The 26,978-nt window shown below is 45.1% G+C and overlaps 1 protein-coding gene across 1 annotated transcript in view; it reads right to left on the bottom strand.

The window, feature by feature from the left end:
* The window catches only part of PPA1 (inorganic pyrophosphatase 1), a 155,750-nt gene that overhangs the window by 43,322 nt on the left and 85,450 nt on the right, over positions 1 to 26,978 (bottom strand). The window lies entirely within an intron of this gene.

The raw sequence follows: 26,978 nt of genomic DNA, 5'->3' as shown, positions 1-26,978 counted from the left end.
CTGCTCAGGTTTACATATATTTCCAAGATTTCATTTAAAAAAAAATATTATTTAAAAAAGGGAATCCGCTACCTCATTTGAGAGCAGCATAATGTAGGGAAAGATGTCCCGATGTCAGTAATGTATCACGTTCTTTACTGGGTGCAGCAGTTGTGATATACATCAAAAGTTTTCTCTGATGTAGATCTAGCAGAGCTTAAAAGCTGACCGCACTTACACCACTAATGAGCAGCTTTCTGATTGTATAGCGACAGTAAGCTGCTAATCAATGCTGGGGGCGTGGCTGGACCAGGATCCATAAAGGCAGCTAGTCCAGCAGTGATCATCTCCTGCTGACAAAGCACGGATTGTATTCAACACGCCCCAGTAAGTGACATCACTCAAATCCGTGTCCGAGCTCCTCATTAAGCTGCCCTCAGATTATATAACAAAAACCTGTTGATAAATTCCCTTTTAAATACTGCCAGAAATCAGGGAAAATAATGTTCTGCTACCTATGCTTACAAATATCTACTATATAATTGTCTAAGGGTCACTTCCGTCTTTCTGTCTGTGTCACAGAAATCCCGCGTCGCTGATTGGTCGCAGCCAGCTGGCTGTGACCAATCAGCGACGGGCACAGTTGGGCCACGAAATGGCCGCTCCCTACTCCCCTGCAGTCAGTGCCCCCTCCATACTAACCCCCAACCAGTCAGCGCCCACATAGCGTTAACCCGGATTGCCTTACACCGCGGCATAACGCGGTGTAAGGCAGTCCGTTAAAGCTGCCATTAACCCTCAGTGTAACCAACTTTTTACTATTGATGCTGCTTATGCAGCATCAATAGTAAAAACATATGTTAAAAATAAAAAAAATCATTATATACTCACCCTCCGACGGCCCCTGAATCCAGTCCAGGCCTTACCCGCTCCTCGCGCGCCGCTCCGGTCACAATAATGCATTGCAGCAATGACCAGAGATGACGTAGCCATCATCAGGTGTTATTGCCGCTTGAGACCGGAGTGGCGCGCAAGGAGCGGAAAAGGCCTGGGATGGATACGGGGGCTGTCGGAGGGTGAGTATATAACTATTTTATTTTTTATTTTTAACAGGGATATGGTGCCCACATTGCTATGTACTGCGTTGGCTGTGCAATATACTAAGTGGACCGTGCAATATACTACGTGGGCTGTGCTACATACTACGTGGCTGTGCAATATACTACATGGGCTGTGTTCTACACTACGCGAGCTAGGTTATATACTACATGGCTGTGTTATATGCTATGTGGGCTGCTATATACTACGTGGCAGTGCAATATACTACATGGCCGGCCGCGAACAATCAGCGACAGGCGCACTCCGGCCGCGAATTGGCGCGGGATTTTAACCACGCTTCGCTAATTGGTCGCGCCCGGCCAGCCGAATTCTGGGTATTCATTGTATTATTCTAAAATCTTCATAAATAAACTACATACATATTCTAGAATACCCGATGTGTTAGAATCGGGCCACCATCCAGTCTATATCTACAATATAATTGTCTAAGGGTCACTTCCGTCTTTCTGTCTGTCCTTCTGTCTGTTAACGGAAATCCCAAGTCGCTGATTGGTCGCGGCAAAACAGCCACGACCAATCAGCGACGGGCACAGCCGGCGGCAAAATGGCGCCTCCTTACTCCCCGCAGTCAGCTCTCACAAGGGTTAATGGCAGCATTAACGGACCGCGTTATGCCGCGGTGTAACGCAGTCAGTTAACGCTGCTATTAACCCTGTGTGACCAACTTTTTACTATTGATGTTGCCTATGCAGCATCAATAGTAAAGATCTAATGTTAAAAATAATTTTAAAAAATAGTTAAATACTCACTGTCTGTCAGCCCTTCGGATCCAGAACAGGCCTTTCCCGCTCCTCGCGACGCTCCAGTGACCGCTCCATGCATTGCGATCTCTCGAGATGATGACGTAGCGGTCTCGTGAGACCGCTACGTCATCATCTCACGAGACCGCAACACACTCATGGGACTGGAGCGCGCAAGGGGCATCAGTAAACGCTTCGCTGGATCCAGGGGCCAACGGAAGGTGAGTATATAACTATTTTTTACTTTAATAATTTTTTTTTTTTTTTTTTTTTTTTTTAACAGGGAAATGATTCCCACATTGCTATATACTACGCGGGCTGCGCTATATACTGCGTGCATGGGCCGTTATATACTACGTGAGCTGTGTTATATTCTACGTGGGCTGTTATAACAAAATTAATAAAGGGGATGGGAGAACTACAATACCCAGATAGATTAGCGAAATTAGGATTATTTAGTCTAGAAAAAAGACGACTGAGGGGCGATCTAATAACCATGTATAAGTATATAAGGGGACAATACAAATATCTCGCTGAGGATCTGTTTATACCAAGGAAGGTGACGGGCACAAGGGGGCATTCTTTGCGTCTGGAGGAGAGAAGGTTTTTCCACCAACATAGAAGAGGATTCTTTACTGTTAGGGCAGTGAGAATCTGGAATTGCTTGCCTGAGGAGGTGGTGATGGCGAACTCAGTCGAGGGGTTCAAGAGAGGCCTGGATGTCTTCCTGGAGCAGAACAATATTGTATCATACAATTATTAGGTTCTGTAGAAGGACATAGATCTGGGTATTTATTATGATGGAATATAGGCTGAACTGGATGGACAAATGTCTTTTTTCGGCCTTACTAACTATGTTACTATGTTATAAACTATGTGGCTGTGTTATATGCTATGTGGGCTGTGCTATATACTACGTGGCCGGCCGCGAACAATCAGCAACAGGCGCAGCCGGCCGAATTCTGTGTATTCAATGTATTATTCTAAAATCTTCATAAATAAACTACATACATATTCTAGAATACCCGAACAAAAATTTTCCCCGTTTTTAAAGTTCATCATATGGTAAAATAAATGGTGTCTTTGAAAACTATAAGTCATCCTGTAGAAACACCATGGTTACTTACTGGTAGCCGGTTTTTCCGGAGCCCATGACAGCACACCTGAGAGAGGGGATCCGCCCAGTCAGGACAGGAAACCTACTGAAATAAAAGGGCGGTACCTCTCCCTCGCTTCAGTTGGTTTTCCAGAGCATGAGAGGCCTCTTTGGTTAGTATACATGGTAATCCACCACCACATTATAATAATAACAAAAAACACCCAACTAAAAGTGCGCACCCAAGGGTGAAAAAAAGAAGGGAGGGAATATACAGGTGCTGTCATGGGCTCCGGAAAAACCGGCTACCAGTAAGTAACCATGGTGTTTTCCCGTCTCCCATGACAGCACACCTGAGAGATTTTTGGAGAAAGGAACACCTTAGGGAGGGACCACCGCTTCCAGCACCCTTCTACCAAAGGTAAGGTCAGTCGAGGAGGATAGATTCAGTCGGTAGTGCTTAAAAAAGGTAGATGGTGAGGACCAGGTAGCAGCCTTACATATTTGATCAAGCGATACCTCTGCTTTTTCTGCCCAGGAAGTAGCCACGGCCCTGGTGGAGTGTGCCTTGATGCCCTCAGGGATCGGAACGCCACAAGCAGTATAGGATAAGCTAATGGCCTCTCTAATCCACCTGGCAATAGTACCTTTAGATACCCCATGACCTTTCCTGCTACCCTGGAAAGCTACGAACAGAGACTGATCCTTCCTCCACTGACTAGTTAAGGATATGTACTGTAACATAGACCTTCTTACATCAAGAGTGTGAAACCTCTCCTCACCTGGATTTTTTGGATTAACACAAAAAGAGGGTAACACAATTTCCTGACTCCTATGAAATTTAAGGACTACCTTAGGCAGGTAAGCCGGGTCTGGTCTTAGGACCACCCTGTCGTCATATATCTGAGTGTATGGGGGACAAATGGACAGGGCTTGCAAATCGCTCACTCTACGTGCGGACGTCAAGGCTACCAATAGCACTGTTTTTAGAGTGAGAAATTTAATTGATAATTCTTGCAAGGGTTCAAACGGTTTCTTAGTTAGAGCGTCTAACACGAGATTTAAATCCCAAGGAGGAATTTTTTGAATTACTACCGGTGTAGACCTACTACATGACCTAATGAAACGGGCCACCCATTTATTGGAAGCTAAATTGCAATGGTATAAAGCTCCCAACGCTGACACTTGGACCTTGAGTGTATTGGTAGCCAGGCCTAACTGTAAGCCTGCTTGAAGAAACTCCAAGATAGCACCCACAGGAGGCTCGTCCGACAAAGGTTGTCCTAGAAACTCTAGAAACCTCTTCCATGTCCTACCATAAATTTTTGATGTAATTGGCTTCCTGCTTTTCAACAGGGTGGAAACTAACCCTGGCGAGAATCCCTGTCTGCTCAGTAATGCCCTCTCAAATTCCAGGCTGCCAGATGGAAGCCCTTCACTTGAGAGTGGCATACTGGACCTTGGGTAAGCAGGTCCGGGACCTCTGGTAGGATCCATGGATCGGTTACCGACATTTGTCTCAGGAGAGAGAACCATGGCCTTTTCGGCCAGAATGGAGCAATCAGAATCACCCTTGCCTGCTCCGTCCTGATCTTCCTCACTACAACCGGAATTAATGCTATTGGTGGAAACACATAAGCGAGGCTGAACTCCCACGGTATTCGGAGGGCATCTACTGCAACCGGGTTCCCCCTCGGGTCTAGCGAACAGAACCTGTTCACCTTCCTGTTGTGAAGCGTGGCAAACAAGTCTATTACCGGTTCTCCCCAGGCCTGCACTATTTGTTGGAATACCCTGGGATTCAGTGACCATTCTCCTTGTCTTAGCTTTTTTCGACTTAAGTAGTCCGCCTTCGTGTTTTCGACCCCCTTTATGTGTAGAGCTGTGAGAGACAGTAGGTGAGATTCTGCTAACTGAAGGAGCGCCGATGTTGCCTTCATGAGTGAAGAGGATCTCGTTCCCCCCTGATGGTTGATATAGACTACCACCGCGTAATTGTCGGACATTACTCTGGTATGGCGACCCTGAAGAATTGGAAGGAAATGTTTTACTGCCCTTTCTACAGCCCATAACTCTTTTATATTGGATGTTTGATGTTTTTCTGTATGGGACCAGGACCCCTGGACAGAAAGGGACCTCAGATGTGCACCCCATCCTGTGCCACTCGCGTCTGTTGTGATCACGTCCTCTATTGGAGTCAGCCACTGAACCCCTGAGCTCAAGTGATCCCTTACTGACCACCAGGTTAGGGAATCTCTGACGCGCATTGAGAGATGAATTTTTCCCTCTAAATGCCCTTTTAACAACCTCTGTGTTGACAGGACCTCCCACTGTAATTGCCTCAGGTGAAGTTGTGCCCATTTTACAGCGGGAATACAGGATGTTAGTGACCCTAGCAGGGACATCGCCTTCCTTAGTGTCATCACAGGTTGATGTATTGCCAATTCTACAAGACTTTGAATTTTGAGAATTTTGTTCTCTGGCAGGAGACAGAGTTGACGCGTGGAATCCAGATTCAACCCCAGGAAGGATTGAACCTTCACTGGTGTTAATCTCGACTTGGCGACATTTACCTCCCAACCTAATATGGCTAGGGTCGTAGTCACTTCTTTTACTTGTGCAAGACAGTGATCCACTGATCTGCCTATTAGGAAGTCGTCTAGGTACGGGACGATGACTATGTCCCGGGAACGGAGGAAGGACATAACCTCTGACATCAGTTTTGTAAATATCCTTGGCGCTATTGATAGACCAAATGGAAGGGCGGCATATTGGTAGTGTTTGAGCTGACCCTGGACAAACACTGCCACCCTCAGGAATTTTTGATAGTCTTGATGAATTGGGACATGGTAGTACGCGTCCTTTAAGTCTATAGCTGCCATGATGCAGTCTGGAAACAGCATCTTTATCGCTGAGCTTACCGACTCCATCTTGAAGGAGTAATTTTTTATTGACCGATTTAGTTTTTTTAGGTTGACAATAGTCCTTAGTGAGCCATCTGGTTTTCGTATTAAGAAGAGAGGAGAATAAAACCCTTCTCCTTCCTCTACTTTTGGAACTTCTACTAGGACCTTTTTTAGAACTAGCCCCAATACCTCTGTTTCCAGAGCTAGCTGTTCTTCTGGAAGTTTCCTGCATGGTGTTAACACAAAAGTCTCTCGAGGTAGATGAATAAATTTTATTTTTAGTCCGTCGTTGACAACATCCAACGCCCATCGACTGGGGGAGATATTTAACCAGGCATGAAGATAGTAAGAAAGCCTTCCCCCTACTTCTGGCATGGCGTCATTGGGGGGGGGGGCTTTTTTGTGGATGTGGAGGGGCCCTTAAACATGTACCCTGATCCTTTCCTATCCCTATAATCCCAGTTTCTTCTATCTCCTGGGGGGCGACCTCTATTGAATTTTCCCCTCCGAAAATAAGGCCGTCTGATATCTACTGGGAAACGGGGAAAACCTTTCTTCTTGTCGCCAGCCTTTTCTAAAATGTCCTCTAGTTTCTGACCGAAGAGGAATTTGCCGTCGCACGGGATGGAACAGAGTCTATTTTTTGAGGGTAAGTCCCCTGGGCACCCTTTCAACCACAAGGCCCGTCTTGCCGCGTTCGACAATCCTGCTGCCCTAGCTGCAAGTCTTACAGAGTAGGCTGAGGAATCCGCTATAAAGGCCGCTGCTCCTTGTGTCATTGCCATATTGGCTATGATTTCATCTCTCGGCACTCTAGACTTTAACTGATCTTCTAATTGTTGCAGCCAGACTATAAGGGAGCGGGCAACACATGTACTAGCTATTGCCGGCTTTAATCCTCCTGCGGCTGCCTCCCAGGTATGTTTTAAAAAAAGCATCAGCCTTTTTGTCTAGAGGGTCTCGAAGGACACCTGCATCCTCCAAGGGTAGGGAAGATCTTTTAGAAGATCTGGCCACTGCACCATCAATTTTAGGGGCCTTATCCCATATTTCTGAATCCTTATCATCAAAAGGATAACGTCTCTTGGAGGCTGAGGGAAGACTACCCGACTTTTCTGGCTTTTTCCACTCCTTTTCTATAAGGTTTTTAACTCTATTATTTACAGGGAAGGTACGCTTCCTCTTATCCTCCAAACCACCAAACATAACGTCCTCTACTGATCTGGACTCCTTCTCGTCCTTAAGGCCCATTGTAGCCCTAACAGATTTAACCAGTTTATCTGTATTTTCAGTCAGGAAGCATGGTCTGCCCCCAACGTCACTATCTGAAGAGGAGCCAGAGACCACAGAAGAGGATGAACCGGGAGACAGAGGTCCTTCTTGATATTCCTCATCAGATTGAGGGGTATCAGAATCTGGAACAGTCTCTAAGACCTTGCTCTTCTTTTTAAGGGCTGATTTTAAAGACCCTTTAACCTCTGCTCTAATCATGGCTCTGAGGCTAGTGGTAAAGTCAGGGGATTCATCCTGAATAGTTTTTTGAATGCAGTCTGCACAGAGGCTTTTCTGCCATTGGACTGCTAGCGGGGTTTTGCAGAGGGCACATTCTTTGTTCTTGGTTTTAGCACTAGACTTCCTCGGCGCCTGATAAGTAAGCAGAGATATGACGCCCATTAACACCATGTGACATTCACGAAGATCACTCACCACCCGCTGACACTCAAGGGTACCGGCTTTTGAGGCTGATCTGGAGTACGGACAACGTCCCTCCTAGAAGCTGAGGAGTCCTGCGATTTCCGATCCGGACGACTGCTGCTTCTCCTCCTAGTATGCTGGTGAGCAGACATGGCACCTGATAAGTTCTCCTGCTGCTGCTGCGGCTGTGGTGATGACTGATTTGAGTGTTGCTCAGTACAGTCCTCCATAGCTGAGCTCTGTACGTACGAGCACTTTTCTTGTGGATCCACACCCTTTTAAGGGGTGATCCACACTGCTCACCGCCTCTTCCGGTACTCTTTTTTGGCCCCTCCCCCACCTCTGCGCCCACCGGAGACCGCCAGGGGATTCCTGAGACGCCGCAGCGTTCGGTCATGGGCGCCGCCATCTTGGATCCGGCGCGCAGCAGCGACGTCACGAGGCCACGCCTACTCCCAGCGTGCCCCGCGCGCATCACTGCCGCGCACCCGGAAATCAGAGCCGGCGGCAGCAGAGGAGGAAGAGAGCGGCGTGACAGCCGCAGAAGAGCCCCAGGACTCCGGACCGCGCTGCCAACGCCCGCACGTGCGCTAAGGCCCCAGGACCCGCGAACGGCGCTTCCACCACCTGAAGGCCGGCTTACAGGCATTCTGCCTGTTCTTCCAGAGCCGGGACAGGAGTGGGTGAGTGGAATCTTCAATCAACGTACCGCCGTACATTCAGTACAAGGGTTCCCCTCAGGACAGGAAACCCAACTGAAGCGAGGGAGAGGTACCGCCCTTTTATTTCAGTAGGTTTCCTGTCCTGACTGGGCGGATCCCCTCTCTCAGGTGTGCTGTCATGGGAGACGGGAAAAACAAGCTGTCATACAGCGATAGATGACTAAAAGTTTTGACTCTTAAAATAAAGACAGGAGAAAAACAATGGCAGTGCGTCCAATGGGTTGGGATGCCTATGCAGCATCAATAGTAAAAAGATCCAATGTTAAAAATAATCAAAAAACCTGCTATTCTCACCTTCCGTCATCCGCCAAGGCGCGCGCGGCTGCCGCCAGCTTCCTTTCCCATGTCACTTTGACTATACTAGTATACTCATGGTTATCCTAAGTATGGGTATGAGTATATAGATGGTACTTGAAGCACGGGCACTTTATCAGTTTCTGATCTTATCTTACCTTGCTGCTCTGTCTGCATGTGGTTTGCTGCACTTGAGTCCTCAATTCAAAGGAGCTTATGTCCTGATATGATTTTGTTGTATTTTTTCAGTGCCATATATGTAGTCTCAATAAATTATTTTGATTTTACTTTTTGGTGGATTTTTCTTACTCCAATTTCTTATTGTTTAAAATACTGCTGGGAGTGGTTCCATTGCTAATGCATCTGGTGGCTGGGTTACTCAGTCCTGCGGTTACTGGTATTTATATTAATACGGTCTTAAAGGTTTTGTTTGCAATCAGTGGTGTTGGCAGGGTTATACTCAGAAAGCTGCCAATCAGTGGTGTGGGGTATAAAGAGCTCATGAATATAAAGGACTACATGGCAGCGGGTTACTAGTCTTACTAGTCCTTCATTCTTCCTGATTAAACAGTGACTACCAAAACTACAGCAAGCAGCTCAGTAAGAGACACATCGCTGAAATCAGGGTCTCCATTTCTACATTATGCTGTTCAGATTACGTGGCAAAAATCTTGTGCTAGATTCCCAATTCATTAAGCTATGTGCATCTTTTAGTGAATTAGAAGAGTCTTACTTCAGCGGCCCCGTTCATTAAGACCTTTGTAAATATCGACAGTGTTAAAAGAATCAGGATCATTATTCTCGGCAAGTCATGGGCCAGTGTCAACAAGAGATGTGCCGCCGATAACATGATGCGGATGGGTCAGAAAATCTATTTGTGAGCGTTCTATCCCCATCACTCTTCATCAGCATGCGTTAAGAGGACGATACACAAGCAGCAGATAACGTTAATATAATCGATCACACTCATTTAAGGGTCTGAAATCAGCTCCTGGAAATGCACCATAAAAGGTTTCTGGTGATGGTGCAATAGGATAGCATTGGTGGCCCCACTTATCTTTTGCCCAGGGCCCCACGTTGTCTAAAATTGGCTATGGCCATAGGACAGGTGCAGTCTTTTACATCAAAAGAAAAAACAAACAAACAAAAAAACAACAACAACGGTCATTGTGGTCCACAAGTTGAGATCTTCTGAACGCCTTAGGCTACTTTCACACTAGTGTTTTCTGCAATCCGTCACAATGCGTTGTTTTGCAGAAAAAAAGCATCCTGCAAAAGTGCTTGCAGGATGCGTTTTTTCCCCATAGACTTGTATTGACGACGCATTTGCGACGGATTGTCACACATCGCATCCGTCGAGCGACGGATGCGTCGTGCTTTGGCGGACCGTCGGGAGAAAAAAACGCTACATGTAATGTTTTTTGCTCCTGACGGACCGCTTTTTCCGACCGCGCATGTGCGGCCGGAACTCCGCCCCCACCTCCCTGCACCTTACAATGGGGCAGCGGATGCGCCGGAAAAATGCATCCGCTGCCTCCATTGTGCAATGCAGCAAACGCTAGCGTCGGAATCTCTCCCTGACGCATTGCGACGGGGAGATTCCGACGCTAGTGTGAAAGTAGCCTTAGTGTGGATCTGTTCTTTGTGTTTGCATGTGAACCCCATGCAGAGAGTCTCCATGATTAGCAATTGTGCTCTGGAAATGTTAAAGCACCACTCCAGCATATAATTTATTTCAGTGCTGGAGTGGCTCTTTAAAATGTAAGGCCACTTCCCCTGGTAATATACTCGCCCTGCAGCGTGTTCAGTTTTTCGGCACCGCTCCAGCGCCATCTTGTGAGCACTGACTAGCTGGAAGCTTGAAGCTACGTCATAAGTGCTCAATGCAAGTCTATGAGAGCCAGAAGGAGGCTCTCAGACTTGTATTGAAAAGTGACCACTGTGCAGCTCCATGAAGCACTGCAGCCGCCAGCCGATCACTTTTTGCTGGAGAGTGACGAGAGTGATTCTGGAAAACGATGAAGGTGGCGGCATGCGAGTATGAGACAGGGGAACAACATTTAGGCCGGGGTCACACTTGCGAGTGCAATGCGAGAAACTTGAAGAGTCTCTCGCATCAATTCCCGGCACTGCCGCCTGCGGTTTGGACTGGAGAGTTCAGCTGCATAGAAATACATGCAGCCGCACGCTCCGGTCCAAAGTGCCGGGACTTGATGCGCAAGTTTCTCACAATGCACTCGCAAGTGTGACCCCGGCCTTAAAACACGACTCCAAAAGTGCTAAAAAAAAAATATATATAAAAAAAAAAAATGCTGGAGTGGTGCTTCAACTTCAAGACCACAAAAACCTCAAGTTCCCCAATTGCCATTGCCTCCAGTGTAACGCAAAGCATCTTGTAAAAATAACTTATGCCGTCTTCTGCAGTTATGATTAGTGATTGCCGTACAAAACTGAAAACTATTTTTGCTTCCATGTCTAGCATAATCTACAGTCACAATCAGTCATGGCCCCAGGCCTGCAATAGTCATTGGGGCGCCATGCTGTGTGAGAACAAAAAAAAAAAAAAAAAAAAAAAAAAAAAAAAATCAGCTTTTTTACTACGTCACAAAGACATTTTCTGGTTTATGTGCTCAATCTTTACACATGTCCTGCATATAATGTACAAAAAAAAAGAACACAGAAAGGTATCGCCCTTCTTCATGAGGCATTACAACAATTCCTTATGGATCACAAAGTAAAAGTAAGAAATTTTGGAAAGGAAATGACAGTTTTAAAGTTTAAAAGGTGAATACAGATGGCTCTTTCTCCATTTAATGACTGAATTATTGTACTATGCCTCATTACCTATATAGGCCGCCTAGAACATAACACTTCCCGTATTTTTTGGACTATAAGACGCACTTATCCCCCCAAAAAATTGTGAGGAAAATGGGGGGGTGTGTCTTATAGTTGGAATGCAGGCTTACCGGTTGGTTGTGGCAGTAGTGTGGCAGCGGCAGAGTTGCGGGGATGATAAGGCGCGGTGAGCAGTATGGCGTGAGCAGAGTCCCTTCCACAGGTGAGGTGATGCGGCAGGCCGGTATTGAAGGCGAGTAGCAGAGCCGGGTGAATCACGTCACGGCTCTCTCGGTGGCGGCAGCCATCTTCCTGAGGTCGCGCATGCGCAGATTGAGTTCTCTGCTTCGGGGGGCTTCAGGAAAATGTTGAAGCAGAGTTCGCAGATTGAGATCTCGGCTTCAGGAAAATGGCCACCGCGATCTCCATCTGCGCATGCGCTGCTTCCCATGGCCATTTTCCTGAAGCCCTGGGAAGCAGAGCACACAATCTGCGCACGCGCGCCCTCAGGTAGATGGCCGCGGCCATCGAGCAAGCCGTGATTCACCCGGCTCTGCTACTCGCCATGAATACCGGGCCACGGCGTCACCTCACCTGTGGAAGGGACTCTGCTCACGCCATACCGCTCACCTCGCCTCATCATCATCAGGAAGATGGCCGTCTCCACCAAGAAACCAGTGATTAACTTGGCTCTGCTGCTCGCCTTGGATACCGGGCCGCGGCGTCACCTCACCTGAGGCGGCACCTCTGCCGCCTCCACACCACTGCCACAACCCCCCGCATGGGCGCCAGGCCGCGGCGTTGCCCACCTAAGCAGGAAAGGACCCTGCTCAGGTGCACGCCGTACCAACCACCGCACCTCAGCATCACCTCACCTCTGCCGCCACCATGCCTCCTGTGACCCTGCTCTGCCACCGCCAGCCCTCAGGTAAGATACCTTAAATTCGGACAATAAGACGGACCCCCACCTAAAAAAAAAAAAAAAAAAAAAAAAAAAAAAAATCTTTTTTTTCCTGCAATTTTCACCCCAAATTTGGGGTGCGTCTTATGGTCCGATGCGTCTTATAGTCCCAAAAAAATATGGTAAAAAATACGGTATACCTAGTCTTGCCATCAGATTAAATAGACTCGCCTCTACATCAAGACTTCTGCTGTTAACCTTACCTCTCTCCCCATCTGCTACCCCACTATAATACACTTTTCATTGATTTAATAACTATTAAATAATAGTTATTTAAATAAAAGCACTTCAGGTTTCAGTTATAGATTGTGTCCCATGCACAAAGCTTTTTATTACTTAGCTCTTCTGTTAAAACCCATTGAATCCTACAACCAAGACTGCCTTTGAGGAGCTTACCCCATCCCTTCTCTTGCCATGCAGAATAAAGGCAAATTTAGAGAATTGGGAACGAGCGCATTCCTAGAAATTTGGCATTGAACCGCCACCTGTCTAAACAGGCTGAAAATCACTTGACAAACTAACAAAATGCTTGGTCGTCAGGTGAAATGATTTTTAAGCTTGCCTAAAAATAATTGCTCCTAGCAGCACATCCTAATGTGTAAAGAGGACCTGAGGCGTTGAGAACATGGATCCAGATTAACCAAGACTGGAGTATCTTACTGGAATAAGATGTCAATACCATGTGCCACTGAAAAATGTACTACAATAAAGGGACTAGAATTTGTCACAATTTAAGCTACTTTTTGGGCTAAATTATGAGGAATTTGTTGGCTATGTTTGCCCAAGCCCCCTGTTTTTCAAAAAGTTGTCGGAGCTGACTGGGACTGGTGTAAAAATGGAAACAAGCAGCAATATTTTTGGAGCAACAATAATAAAAGAAGCAATTCATGCAGTTTTTTTTCCAGAGAACTGCTAAAACCTGCTTGGTGAATGGGCGGATATTTTATGTGCATATAATAATGATATTCACAATCATTCTGTTAGCCTGTCTAAACTAGGCCATTAGACGACTGATGATCTGCTTTACACTGTGCAGAATTATTAGGCAAGTTGTATTTTAGAGGATTATTTTTATTATTGATCAACAACTATGTTCTCAATCAACCCAAAGGACGCAAATATCAAAGCTTAATATTTTTGGAAGTTGGAGTGTTTTTTTTTTTTGTTTTTTTTTTAGATTTGGCTATCTTAGGAGGATATCTGTTTGTGCAGGTAACTTACTGTGCAGAATTATTAGGCAACTTAATAAAAACCAAATATATTCCTATTTCACTTGTTTATTTTCACCAGGTAAACCAATATAACTGCACAAAATTTAGAAATAAACATTTCTGACATGCAAAAACAAACCCCCCCAAAATGAGTGACCAATATAGCCACCTTTCTTTATGATGACAACAGCCTTCCATCCATAGATTCTGTCAGTTGGTTGATCTGTTTACGAACAACATTGCGTGCAGCGGCCACCACAGCCTCCCAGACACTGTTCCGAGAGGTGGACAGTTTTCCCTCCCTGTAGATCTCACATTTTATGAGGGACCACATGTTTTCTATGGGGTTCAGATCAGGTGAACAAGGAGGCCATGTCATTATTTTTTCTTCTTTGAGACCTTTACTGGCCAGCCACGCTGTGGAGTAGCTGGAGGCATGTGATGGAGCATTGTCCTGCATGAAAATCATGTGTTTTTTTTTTTTTTTAACGATACCGACTTCTTCCTGTACCACTGCTTGAAGAAGTCGTCTTCCAGAAACTGGCAGTAGGTCTGGGAGTCGAGCTTCACTCCATCCTCAACCCGAAAAGGTCCCACAAGTTCATCTTTGATAATACCAGCCCATACCAGTACCCCACCACCTCCTTGCTGGCGTCCAAGTCGGAGTGGAGCTCTCTGCCCTTTACTGATCCAGCCTCTGGCCCATCAAGTCACTCATTTCATCAGTCCATAAAACCCTTGAAAAGTCCGTCTTAAGATATTTCTTGGCCCATTCTTGACGTTTTATCTTATGTTTCTAGTTCAAAGGTGGTCGTTTTTCAGCCTTCCTTACCTTGGCCATGTCCCCGAGTATCGCACACCTTGTGCTTTTTGTTACTCCGGTAACGTTGCAGCTCTGAAATATGGCAAAACTGGTGGCAAATGGCATCTTGGCAGCTTCACGCTTGATTTTCCCCAATTCATGGGCAGTTATGTGGCGCCTTTTTTGCCCAACACGCTTCTTGCGACCCTGTTGGCTATTTGCCATGAAACGCTTGATTGTTCGGTGATCACGCTTCAAAAGTTTGGCAATTTCAAGACTGCTGCATCCCTCTGCAAGACATCTCACAATTTTGGACTTTTCAGAGACCATCAAATCTCTCTTCTGACCCATTTTGCCAAAGGAAAGGAAGTTGCCTAATAATTAAGCGCACCTTATATAGGGTTTTGATGTCATTAGACAACACCCCTCCTCATTACAGAGATGCACATCACCTGATTTACTTAATTGGTAGTTGGCTCTCAAGCCTGAACAGCTTGGAGTAGGACAACACGTATAAAAAGTATCATGATCAAAATACAACTTGCCTAATAATTCTGCACACAGTGTCCATTGATGACCTATCGTTAGGATAGGTCATCAATGTCTGACCGGCCGGGGTCCGACACTGGCACCCCCGGATCAGCTGTTATCGGTGGCGGCTGGAAGTACTTGTAGATGGCCAGCTCTGCTTGTTACTGCACACCCGCCTCCTATTTATTTGTATACGAACGAGATGTGTAGTACCCTGAGGCCGATACAAAGTAGACGGCCAGCCCCGCAAGTGATTCCGGCCAATGCTTGCCACTACCGATCCCAGCTGATCAGCGGGGGTGCTGGACCCCAGTTGATCACACATTGGTGACCTATTCTAAAGATAGCCCATCAATGTAAAAGTAGTGGACAACCTAACATCTGTGGTCAACTCATGTAAGGCTACATTCCCATGATGAGCTTTTGATGTTGCACCTATTATGTAAATTAAGTGACTTTTTTCATTGATTTTTTTATCAAATTTTTGACACTGCATTTGTTTTAATCTCTTATTGGATAGTGATATTTTAAATAAAGTTGCTCTGTTTATGATACTTCCTGGTATTTGGCGTTAACAGAACTTTACCTATCTTGTCATGTGCAGATTACATCCATTTTTTATGCATTTCTGCCACAGACAAGCACTAAAAATGTGTGTGCGTTTTCTACATGCAAATATTTCCACATCTAAGACCGGAAACATACTAGCCTAGCACATCCAAGATTGCATTTGTCCGATTTAAATTGCATGTTGGAGTGGGCCCTAATGCAAGTCTATGGGGAAAATCTGCACATTAAACTCAGCATACCCGCAAGAGAAATTAACCTGTTGTGGACATAAAAAAAAGTAGCAGAGTGAAAAAGAAGCACAGAGGGCAGGAGATTTCTATAAATCCCATCCACTTTGCTGGAACTGTACGACGCTGCATTTTTGTTATGCAGTGAAAATTAACTCACCAAAAACTCATTGTGGATGCTCAGGCTAAATAAGACTCAATTTAAAAAAGGGACTCGGTTTGAACAGTCATTCTGTACGGAAAACACCGGAGCTCGGGGCCAAAATTGCACCTGCCTGTATTCCATATATCTGCACCCTTCTCCGGCTCTATAAAGCCAGATAAAAAGAGAGTAGGGGTGAAGATTAGAGGGGAAAACAAGTAAGAGGGAAAGTGCACTTCTATGTTTGGCCACATCAAAGGAGCACGGACCACTTGGCTTTTTAAAGCAAATACGTGCTGCGCTAACAGACTCCTTTTAATGCAACTCAATACCAACATCTCTATCTCCAACATTAGATAAAAAGCTATTCTTCAAGGGACTGGTCACCAGTTGTTTACCTTCTAAACTCTGCCCATCACCTTTAAGATCATAAGAATGGGGTTCCTGCAACCTCTTTATTATATCCTCAGACGTGCCCCTGCGTACCTCAGTGTTTTACACTTGTCCTGTGCTGCATGTAAATTGTGTGGTAAATTGCTGGAAACACCCATCGGACTGGACACGAGGCACGTAGGGGCACGTCTGAGGATATAAAGGGGTTGCAGGAACCCCATTATTATGGTCTTAAAAAGGTGATGGACATGGTTTATAAGCGAAAAAAAAAAAAAAAATGGTGATAGGTTCCCTTTAAGGGACCTTCCTCAACTGGGAGTGGTTTCGGTAGTGCTCCTAGTTTGGAGCCCTTTTCTATTAAAATTATTTAAATCATGTAAAATGGCAGTGCAAAATCCTTTATTAGGTTACTAGAAACAAGAATTAGTGTATAATGGAAATGAAGAAAGATGGGCGCACATACTGAAAAATAGTCACATCCTAAAAACAGTATAAAAGAGTATACCTTATATAGAGAGGGGTACTGTTTGATATATGAACAATAACCAGTCATGAACTAGACTAGAAACATATAAATATAAATGGTATATCTAATGGATCGCCATACTGTAGAATATTTGATGTATATAATTGTTATGGATAAATATAGCAGCGGCTGGTCAAAAATAGATAAAGGGAATGGTAATGCACCTGGAACAGGCCCTCCTAGACAAGTGGTGTCAATATTTTTCAGGGTGCGCGTCCGTCTTTCTTCTGTATTTTTAATAAAAGATTTTTGCATTGCCTTTATACATGGTTGCATTATCCAACCTTATATTGGATTTCCCTCTTTTGGCTTCTCCAGTTCAATAATAGATGGGTCTATCCATCATTGTGTCCGCAGATATACATGTATGGGAAACTACATAGCAAGCATTTACCATTGTACATTTACACATTATATCCTGTTGTCATAGAAAAATTTAAATCCATAACACATCTCTGGATGTCACCCTCACATAGAACATCTGGGAGAAGAGCTAACAATTCAACCTTGAGAAGTAAGCCTTTACATTGAACATATGTGAAAGTGAGAGAAAGTAATTACGGTAAAACAAGAGAACGCTTAGCCTCTTTTGAAGCAGAGGACCCCTGCAGTGGTCAGGTAATTAAAAACAGGAAAGTTCTTTTCTGGGAACCAGATACCAAAATGAGATCTGTTTACACAGAGGTAACTCTTGTTTCCATCAAAGAACTTCTTATAGATACTCCGTCTCTGATGGTCAGAAATGAATATTGGGGTTTGTACTGATTCGATTCGATATATATATTCTCGGCTTCGCTGTGAAGGAAGGACGCAAAGCATTCACGCACGTCACTGTAGGGCCACTAGAAACCCTCCAATTGAATAACGGTCTGATAGATAATGCTATAGGTTCTGCCTGTTTTTTCAATGTGAGCATTTCCCTCTGCTAAGCTCTGAGCCATTTCTGTGACCAGGTTTAGTAAGTCTTTGTTATTCCTTTTAATGTTATGCAATTGTATTGTTTTGCTCCCATCCTGTATATAAATTTATATACCACTGAAGTCATATGCTACCTGTAAAGGGTGTCCAATCAGCCTGAATAAACAATTGGTGGTGGCAGGGATTAATTTATTTTCTTATTGTGGAGCTAGCAGTGACCGAAGGGGTATATACAGATATTCCATGCATTGGAATTGGAGGTGTATATACACATACCATACGCTCACTGCGATTTCCCCAATATCCGTCCTAGCAATGGAAGCAGCTACGATCTCCTCCATCACTCGTCAGACAATTGTGTAACTGCCCTGGAGGTTGGAGGCAACAGAATTACGTTGCCTTGACAAAAAAGGTAACAGCGGCTTGATCTGCGAGGAGCCTCCCCCGGCTGTGTATCTGACACCTGTATATAAAACTACACATATACACTCTGCTTGTTCTTTTGTCCTTTATATGCCCTTTTCTGTTAAGCTGAGTAAACGATTGGGTGCCCAGGCACTTTAAAAGAAAAAAAAAAAAAAAAAAAAGTCAAATCAACCATAAAATCGTTCTTTGGAAGGAAGTTCAAAAGCCTCACTGCTCTTACAATAAACAATCCTCAAGTATATGTTTGTAGCAACAAATATAGCCAACTGACATGGTAGCAATAATTAACTCAGAAATCTGTACCATTAATATGAAAAGGACCTAACGACCCATCATCAAAATACATATTGTCAACGAAAAATAGATGATACAAGGTCAAACACAGTATCATATGAAAATATAAACTTTATTGATAATTACTAAAAACAAATGCATGGAGGTGATACAGATAATGGCGCCACAGCGAAACACGCTGCAACAGAACGCCAGAGGCGCGTACACAGGGATACCAGTCTTCAATACCTAATATACATTTTATTTGAAGGTATAATCCAAAAAACAGAGTAAAACTTACAAAAGAAACCTAAAAAATAAACAAAACAAACAAAATATAGCAATGTGTAACATAATCACTATGTAGTAGGCGCTGAACTGCTGGCAGGAATGCACTAGGAATAATCAAAGACCTTGCACAGAGGTACACCTGATATATTAACAGTGTACCATGTAAGCATCCATATTGGGTATAGAACCACTGTCACACAATGTGGCAGTGAGAAACACCTCCACCGGTCTATAGTGTACACAGATACCGCCGCAGAAAAGTACCCACCGCAAGAGGACTGGAACTCCCGTGGACGCGCCTCCGCTCCAACGCGCGTTTCGGTAATAAACCTTTCAGAAGATGGGCATGCGCAAACCACTACGCTACCAACGGAAAGATATGCAAGATCTGGGGGAAGAAACAGCGATGTCGCCACGCCCATATGACCTGACCAGCCTGATTGACAGGTGAAAACGGCGACTTTGGTAAGTTATTTCGGCAGCATAGGTGGGGAATCAGGGTACACAAAATACACTATAGTAACGCACAGCTCAGGCCCTATTTAACAGTATTGTTATCTCGTACTGAAAAAACCTTGGTGACAGGTTCCCTTTAAGGGTATGTGCACACGTTCAGTTTTTTTGTGTTTTTTCGCGATAACGCATTAAAACCGCATACATATGCATCCTATCACTTAGAATGCATTCTGCAATTTTTGTGCAGATGATGCGTTTTTTTCGCGGAAAAAAACGCATCGCAGTAAAAAAAAAAAAAGCAGCATGTTCATTAATTTTGCGGATTTTTCGTGTTTTTCCCGCTATTTAATGCATTGGGAAAAACGTGAAAAAAAAAACGCACAAAAAATGCATGCGGATTTCTGGCAGAAGTGTCCGGTTTTTGTCAGGAAATTTCTGCAAGAAATCCTGACGTGTGCACATACCCTTATAGTCCGGATTTTAAAAATTCATCTGTATACATGGGTATTAGTTCAAACCTCCACAGTCTTTTTTTAAGCAATCACAATTTTGATTACATTCATGGTACTGTAGTCCACTCATTCCATTTAATACTTTGGTTGCCCAGCTTTGAACCATCTCTACCATTATGGTTCCAATTCATGAATGTGTCAACGAAATAATAAACACTTTCAAAAGTTGCAAGATTTTGATGCAAAACGAAGCTGCTCCAAAATTTTGCGACATACGAAGGGCTCCATACTAGTTGCAACTTAAGGTAATTTTAGGCAAAATAATCTTAATGAATCGATCCCTCAGTTTAACTTGTATTTTCTTAATTGAAACTGACGTTTGTATGTGTAGGAGTCCAGGTGGACAGTCCTACTAGTGACTGACAGCTCTCTCTACTGGGAAGACTGTCAATCACTGAGTAGGACCGCCCATACAAACAGCAGGGATTTCAATGGGAAAAAAAAAAAAAAAAAAGTTTTACTGAAACCTTTCCCACAAAAATGTACATCAATCTGATCAGTTCCTCCTCCTATATAAAACATACCACCATAGGTTTCCTTTAAGTACATGCAAAAATGGTGGGGGCTAAAATTGTGTAATCTAAACAAGTCTAGAAATTGGAAAAATTACAAATTTTTTACTTAATATCTTAGCATAATCCTAAAATGGACAGTTGAGCTGCATTTGCAGAAAAACATTATTTTACATCTTCAAAACACTTGCCTTTGTAAGTGTAGCATTTGCATGTGTTCCTGTAAGGGGGGGGGGGGGGGGATCAACAGGGCCTTAGGCCAGCAACAAAACTAAAAATTAGATCTTTACCTTTGTGAAGTCCTAGAAACAAGTAAAACATTTTGTGATGAGGGAACATGTAGCCGGGCCTACAAAATGCTTATGCGGTCACAATTTTGTCACTTAAATACATAAAATCTAAATTTTTTACAATCAGAATGCCAAAACAAGCAATACCTGAAATTAATAATATGGAAAGGTCTTACCATTTCAGGAGTCACCAAAGCCAAATTACACAGCCACAAAGAGGATTTCCCTGCTAGCTTAGATGTCGACATCAGAAAAGGAATTAACAATCTGGCACTTTTCAATGTACGGATTAACTAAAGTAACGTTTACCTCACATATGCCGTTGTGATATAACAAGTTGCCAGGTTCATGAGGAAAACACACATGTTGGCGTATTTCAGTGTATAGATTACATACATTCATTTTTGATCATCAACTTTGCCTACGTGTATTCACAGTTCTGGCCAAATTAGTGGATAGTCCGAGCAGGGCAGAGTTCTAGTGTTAGGACGACTGCAGTCTCGCTCATATCATATAGACGCACATCCGTGTTCTCGAAAACCACTCCGTGGCAGTAGGAGCAATAGTTGTAATTCAAAGTTATCGGCTATTCCACAAGACAAGATACTCCGGACAAATCACAGTGTAGGTCCCTTTGCGCGTTGCCCCACTGGCTTACTTCTTATGCCCCGTTGAAATTTTTCCTAAGCCTTCGCAGGCTTTTATTTTATGGTTAGCACTTAATATTAATTATAAAATAACAATTATAACCCTTAGGCCGGCTTCACACATGCGAGAAACACGTCCGTGTCTCGCATGTGAAATCCAAGCTCTGGCGCCGGCACTCCAGAGCGGAGTGTGTGGCTCCATGTGTTGCTATGCGGCCGCACGCTCCGCTCTGGAGTGCCGGCGCCACAGCTTGGATTTCACATGCGAGACACGGACGTGTTTCTCGCATTTGTGATCCCGGCCTTAGTCCAACTATCTGTTTAGCGACTAAGATGTATGGGCTCTGTAACCCCGCCTAATATCCTCACAGGAAATAACGTTTCCTTTTAGAAAAACCAAGTGGGAAGAGACTCACTCTTAGGCGCAAAGCATTAAGCTTTTTACTGGTAGCATTTTTCGGAGGCCCATGACAGCACACGAGAGAGGGGATCCGCCCTTAAGGAACAGGAAACCTACAGATACAAAAGGGCGGCACCAATCCCCATGCATCAGTTGTATTTCAGAGCCTGAGAGGACTGCCGCGGTTAGTGGTACACAAATATACATTATATACATTTTGAAACAAAATAACCCATTATTGTAACAAGACACCATACGTGAGATTTACATATTACGCTATATACAAATCAGGAAGTGCTACCCCCACATGAATAGGGAGGGAACTAAGGGTGCTGTCATGGGCCTCCGAAAAATGCCGCTACCAGTAAGTAGCTTAATGCTTTATTCGGACTCCCATGACAGCACACGAGAGATTTACAGAGATGTAAGCTACCTTAGGGAGGGACTATAGATTGTAGCACCCTTAACCCAAAGGAAAGATCAGAGGAGGACCCCAAATCCAACCGATAGTGTTTAAAGAAAGTGGAAGGGGATGACCATGTGGCCGCCTTACATATCTGCTCCACTGACACTCCAGATCTTTCCGCCCAGGATGACGCCATGGCCCGGGTGGAATGTGCCTTTAGATTCTGCGGAGCTGGCCCCCCACCTGCTGTATAAGCTAGAGAGATAGTTTCCCTAATCCATTTAGCCAGTAAATATTTTGATACTCTAAACCCTTTCCTTGGACCTTGGAAGGAAAGAAGCAGTGCCCCATCTTTCTTCCAATTATCAGTAGCTGAAATATACTGAAGAAGAGATCTCCTGACGTCTAACGTATGAAGCTCCTGCTCTTTAGGATTAGAGGGATTAGGAATAAAGGACGGCAAAACTATCTCCTGTGATCTATGGAAACGTGTCGCCACCTTTGGTAGATATGCTGGGTCTGGTCTAAGGACTACTCTGACAAGATTTCAGTGTATGGAGGAGCTCTGGAAAGCGCCTGTATATCCCCTATCCTGCGAGCTGAGGTTATGGCAATCAGGAAGGCTGTCTTGAGTGTCAACATTTTGATCGAGGCCTCCTGCAGAGGTTCAAAGGGGGGTTTAGTGAGAGAGGACAGAACTAAATTTAAATCCCATGGAACTGTTCTGTCTTTATGCACTGGTGTGGATCTACTAACTGCCTTCATAAACCTTGCTATCCAGTAGTTATTAGCTATATTACAGGAAAACAGGGCACCTAAAGCTGAGACCTGTACTCTAAGGGTACTAGGAGAGAGTTTTAACTCGAACCCCTTCTGTAGGAACTCTAAGATTTGTTGTATTGGCACCCCGTCTTGGATATTAAATTTTGAACAAGTCAAGAACTTTCTCCAAGTCCTAGAGTAGATTCTCGTAGTTATTTGCTTTCTACTCTTTAGGAGTGTCTCTACTAAGTTTGGAGAGAAGCCTTTCCCCACTAATAGTGACCGTTCAAACTCCACGCCGTTAAATGGAGCGCCGCCACTTGTGGATGGGAGATCGGTCCCTGAGAAAGCAAGTTCGGGATCTCTGGCAGTACCCAGGGGACCGCTACGGACATTGTCTTGAGCCAGGCAAACCAGGTTCTTCTGGGCCAAAAGGGGGCGATAAGGATGACTTTCGCTCGATCCTCCCTGATTTTCCTCACCACTAGAGGTATCAGGTTCAGTGGTGGGAAGGCATAGGCCAGTGGAAAATCCCATTTTATCAGAAACGCGTCCACCGCCAGGGGATTCTCCCTGGGATTTAGGGAGCAAAAAAGTTTTACTTTTCTGTTGTTTCTGGTGGCGAATAGATCCACCACTGGTTGACCCCACCTGCGGATGATGAGATTGAAAATGTCCTCGTTGAGAGACCATTCTCCCTGTTTTAACACATTTCGGCTGAGGAAATCTGCTGCCACATTTTCTTTTCCTTTGATGTGAAGAGCTGTCAAAGATAGAAAATTGAGCTCTGCCACCTGGAACAACCGATCCGTGATCTGCATTAAAGTTTCGGAACGAGTTCCCCCTTGCCGGTTTATGTAAGCGACCGCCACTCTGTTGTCCGACAGAATTCTGACGTGCTGGCCCTGCAGATATAAGAGGAATTTTTTAACAGCCAATTCAACCGCCAACAACTCTCTTTGGTTTGATGAGAATGTTGTGAAGGGTTCCCACTGTCCCTGGACCACCATGTCCACCATATAGGCTCCCCACCCCGAAGAGCTGGCATCTGTGGTTATCACGTGGTTGACATCTACCATCCAGGGAACCCCTGCTGATAAATTCCGTTTATCTAGCCACCACCTAAGGGAATTCAATGTTATCGGCCTCAACGTTAATTTCCCATTTAATGCGCCTCCTAAGGCTCTGTCATGGAACAGGACTTCTTTTTGTAGGGACCTGGTGTGGAACTGAGCCCACTTAACTGCTGGAATGCAAGATGTGAGTGACCCAAGTAGAGACATTGCTTGCCTAAGTGTCATGGAAGGTGTATTGATTGCTCTTAATACAAAACTCTGAATTTGGTCTATTTTCTCTATAGGGAGGAGACACTGCTGTGTCACTGAATTCAACATTAATCCCAGAAATTTTTGAACATTCAGGGGCTGTAATTTCGATTTTTCAAAGTTTATGATCCAACCGAACCGTTCTAGTTTGGTTTTAGCAACCTCCCATTGTGACAGACAATGATCTACCGAGTTACCTACAATGAGGAAATCGTCTAAGTAGGGGATTATAAGGACATTTGACTCTCTTAAATGCGCCATGACTTCCGCGATTATTTTAGTAAACACCCTAGGTGCTGAGGTGATCCCAAAGGGGAGCGCTCTGAATTGAAAATGTTGAATCCTACCCCCCATTAGTATTGCTACCCTCAGGTATCGTTGGAAATCAGCATGAATGGGTACATGATAGTAGGCATCTTTCAAATCCACTACTACCATGAAACAGTTGTTGAAAAGCATTTTTATTGCCGAATTGATGGACTCCATTTTGAAAGTATTTTTCACCAAAAACTTATTGAGACCATTAAGATTTATAATGGTCCTGTAAGATTTATCAGGCTTCTGGATTAGGAACAGGGGAGAGTAAAACCCTTTCCTTGCCTGAGAATACGGCACTTCTACCAAAACATTTTTGGAGCAAAGAGTCCTCACTTCTTCTAGGGTGAATTGTTCAGTGGGAGATGAGCGCCAGGGTGTTAATCTAAATTTGTCCTGTGGAATATGAACAAATTCCAGCTTGAGACCATGGGAAACAGTGTCTTTTATCCAAACGCTGTTTGTGATTTTCGACCACTCTGCCGAGAATTGCAATAGTCTCCCTCCCACTGGAATTGCCAGTCATTGGTCTTGTTTTTTATTTTCCGTCTGGTTACGGCGAAACATGAGACCTGTACCTCGTTTTCGCCTATCCTCCCATCTGGGACGATCTCTCCCTGGTGAAAAGGCGCGCTTTCCTCCCCGGTTGAACCTTCTTTTGTTGAAGGGACGACGGTATGGATTGAACAGGTTGGGAAACTTTCTTATCATCCCCTGCTTTCTCCAGGAGTTCATCCAGGGTAGGCCCAAATAAATACTCGCCTTTACAAGGGATAGCGCAGAGCTTTGCTTTTGCCTGCATATCCCCCGGCCAGCATTTCAGCCATAGGGCTCTCCTTCCAGCATTAGAAAGTCCTGCTGCTCTAGCTGCCAACTTTACAGAGTCAATTGAGGCGTCCGATAAAAAAGCCGCCCCCTCCTGGATTACAGGTAATGCTGCGAGTATGGAATCTCTAGAGGCCCCTTGTTTTAATTGGGTCTCTAACTGGTTCAGCCAGACCATCATTGACCTTGCCGTGCAGGTTGAAGCTACCGCAGGTCTTAAGGAGCCAGCTGCCATTTCCCAGGTCCCCTTTAGGAAGGTATCCACTTTCCTATCCAGGGGGTCTTTAAGCGTTCCCATATCCTCAAATGGGAGAGAAGATCGTTTTGCTACCTTGGCAATTGCAGCATCCAGCTTTGGTGCTTTCTCCCAGTTACCTACTGCTGGGTCATCAAAAGGGTACCGACGTTTTTGCGCAGGTGGTAAGGAGCCTTTTCTCTCCGGTTTTCTCCACTCCCTATTAATAAGATCCTGTATTTTCTCATTTAAAGGAAACACTCTGCGCTTTTTCTCCTGTCAGCGCTGCAGCCATCGTGGAACGCCGAGGCCGGCCAGCTATATCCGATCGGCGCCCCCTAGACGCTGCCGCCCCCCCCCCCCCGCACAGAGAGACCCACAGCACACGGGAAGGGCGACTTACCATATGCTGGCCCCGGAGACCGGACACCCCCTGGCGACCGCTCCTCGCTGCCTAGTCACCGCCGTGCTGCCCTGCCTCAGGTACCCGCACCGGCCGAGGTGGGAGACCCCCTCGCCACTAGAATCGGTCCGGCCGGCCTGGACTCCTGTAGAACTTCTATAGGCATCCAGTCCCTTCAGGAACAGGAAACCAACTGATGCATGGGGAGAGGTGCCGCCCTTTTGTATCTGTAGGTTTCCTGTTCCTTAAGGGTGGATCCCCTCTCTCGTGTGCTGTCATGGGAGTCCGAATAAAGGTTGTTAAGCAGATAAATCACTCTGCCCACCTAGGCTGGCTCTCCTCTCTTCCTCCGCGACCCACATGTCACATGACCTTGTTCAAAATAAGTCCCCTGCTTTATACTACACAAAGCAATAGTCATTGTAGAAAGAGCCGCTCTTTGTTGGTTTTGTAGCACTCACAATATGATACACATTCCTGTACAAACACCTCAATGTGGGAGCTGAGTGCAACAAGAGCATCTCTGTAGTAGGAGCCGCACTCTACTGCACTGCTGAGTGCAGGGAACAGTGCAAGTGGGTTTGTTGACACGGCCTTCTCCATCTCCACCCCCAGCACTTCAATGTATGAGCTGAATGTAGCAGGAGCCACCAATCAGATGAGCATCCTCTACTCTCCTGAGCTTGGGCAGCAGGAACCAATGAGCATAGCAGCCACCAAACATGGCATGAACCCCCCTTGTGTTTGCCATCGCCCACATCACACTGTACATTCCCATACAGCACTTCCACGTGGGCACAAAATGCAGCAGGAACTGGTGTGCACAAAAGCCAGCGAGCACACACTACAGCCCTTCAATGTGGGCTCTGAATGCAACTGAAGCGGCCGCCATAGGTTGGTGAATAGTAATTGAGACAAATCCACAGCGCTTACTGTGGTTTGAGGCACTGTTACACTGCTGAATGTAGAGCACCATGAAGAAGGCTTGAATGAGGTGCTCTCCTTCTCCACCCTCCCCCGCCTTCCACGCTCACTTTGCATCCCTGTATGGCGCTCTTATGTGGGTGCTGAAGCTACAATGGTGAGTGGGTGGCACAGCATCGTTCTCCCTCAATCCCACCACCACCCCGGGATGGTGAACACCGGCCTGTGTCTTCAACAGTATAATCAATCAGGTGTCCAGGTCCCCTCCATTGGCCCAAATAAAATGCCTCATTGTGTCATGTGCTTATC

This window comes from Ranitomeya imitator, chromosome 2 (genome assembly GCF_032444005.1).
Source record: "Ranitomeya imitator isolate aRanImi1 chromosome 2, aRanImi1.pri, whole genome shotgun sequence".
Lineage (NCBI taxonomy): Eukaryota > Metazoa > Chordata > Amphibia > Anura > Dendrobatidae > Ranitomeya > Ranitomeya imitator.
The sequence above is the reverse complement of the archived record's forward strand: the minus strand, read 5'-3'. Positions and strand labels throughout refer to the sequence as shown.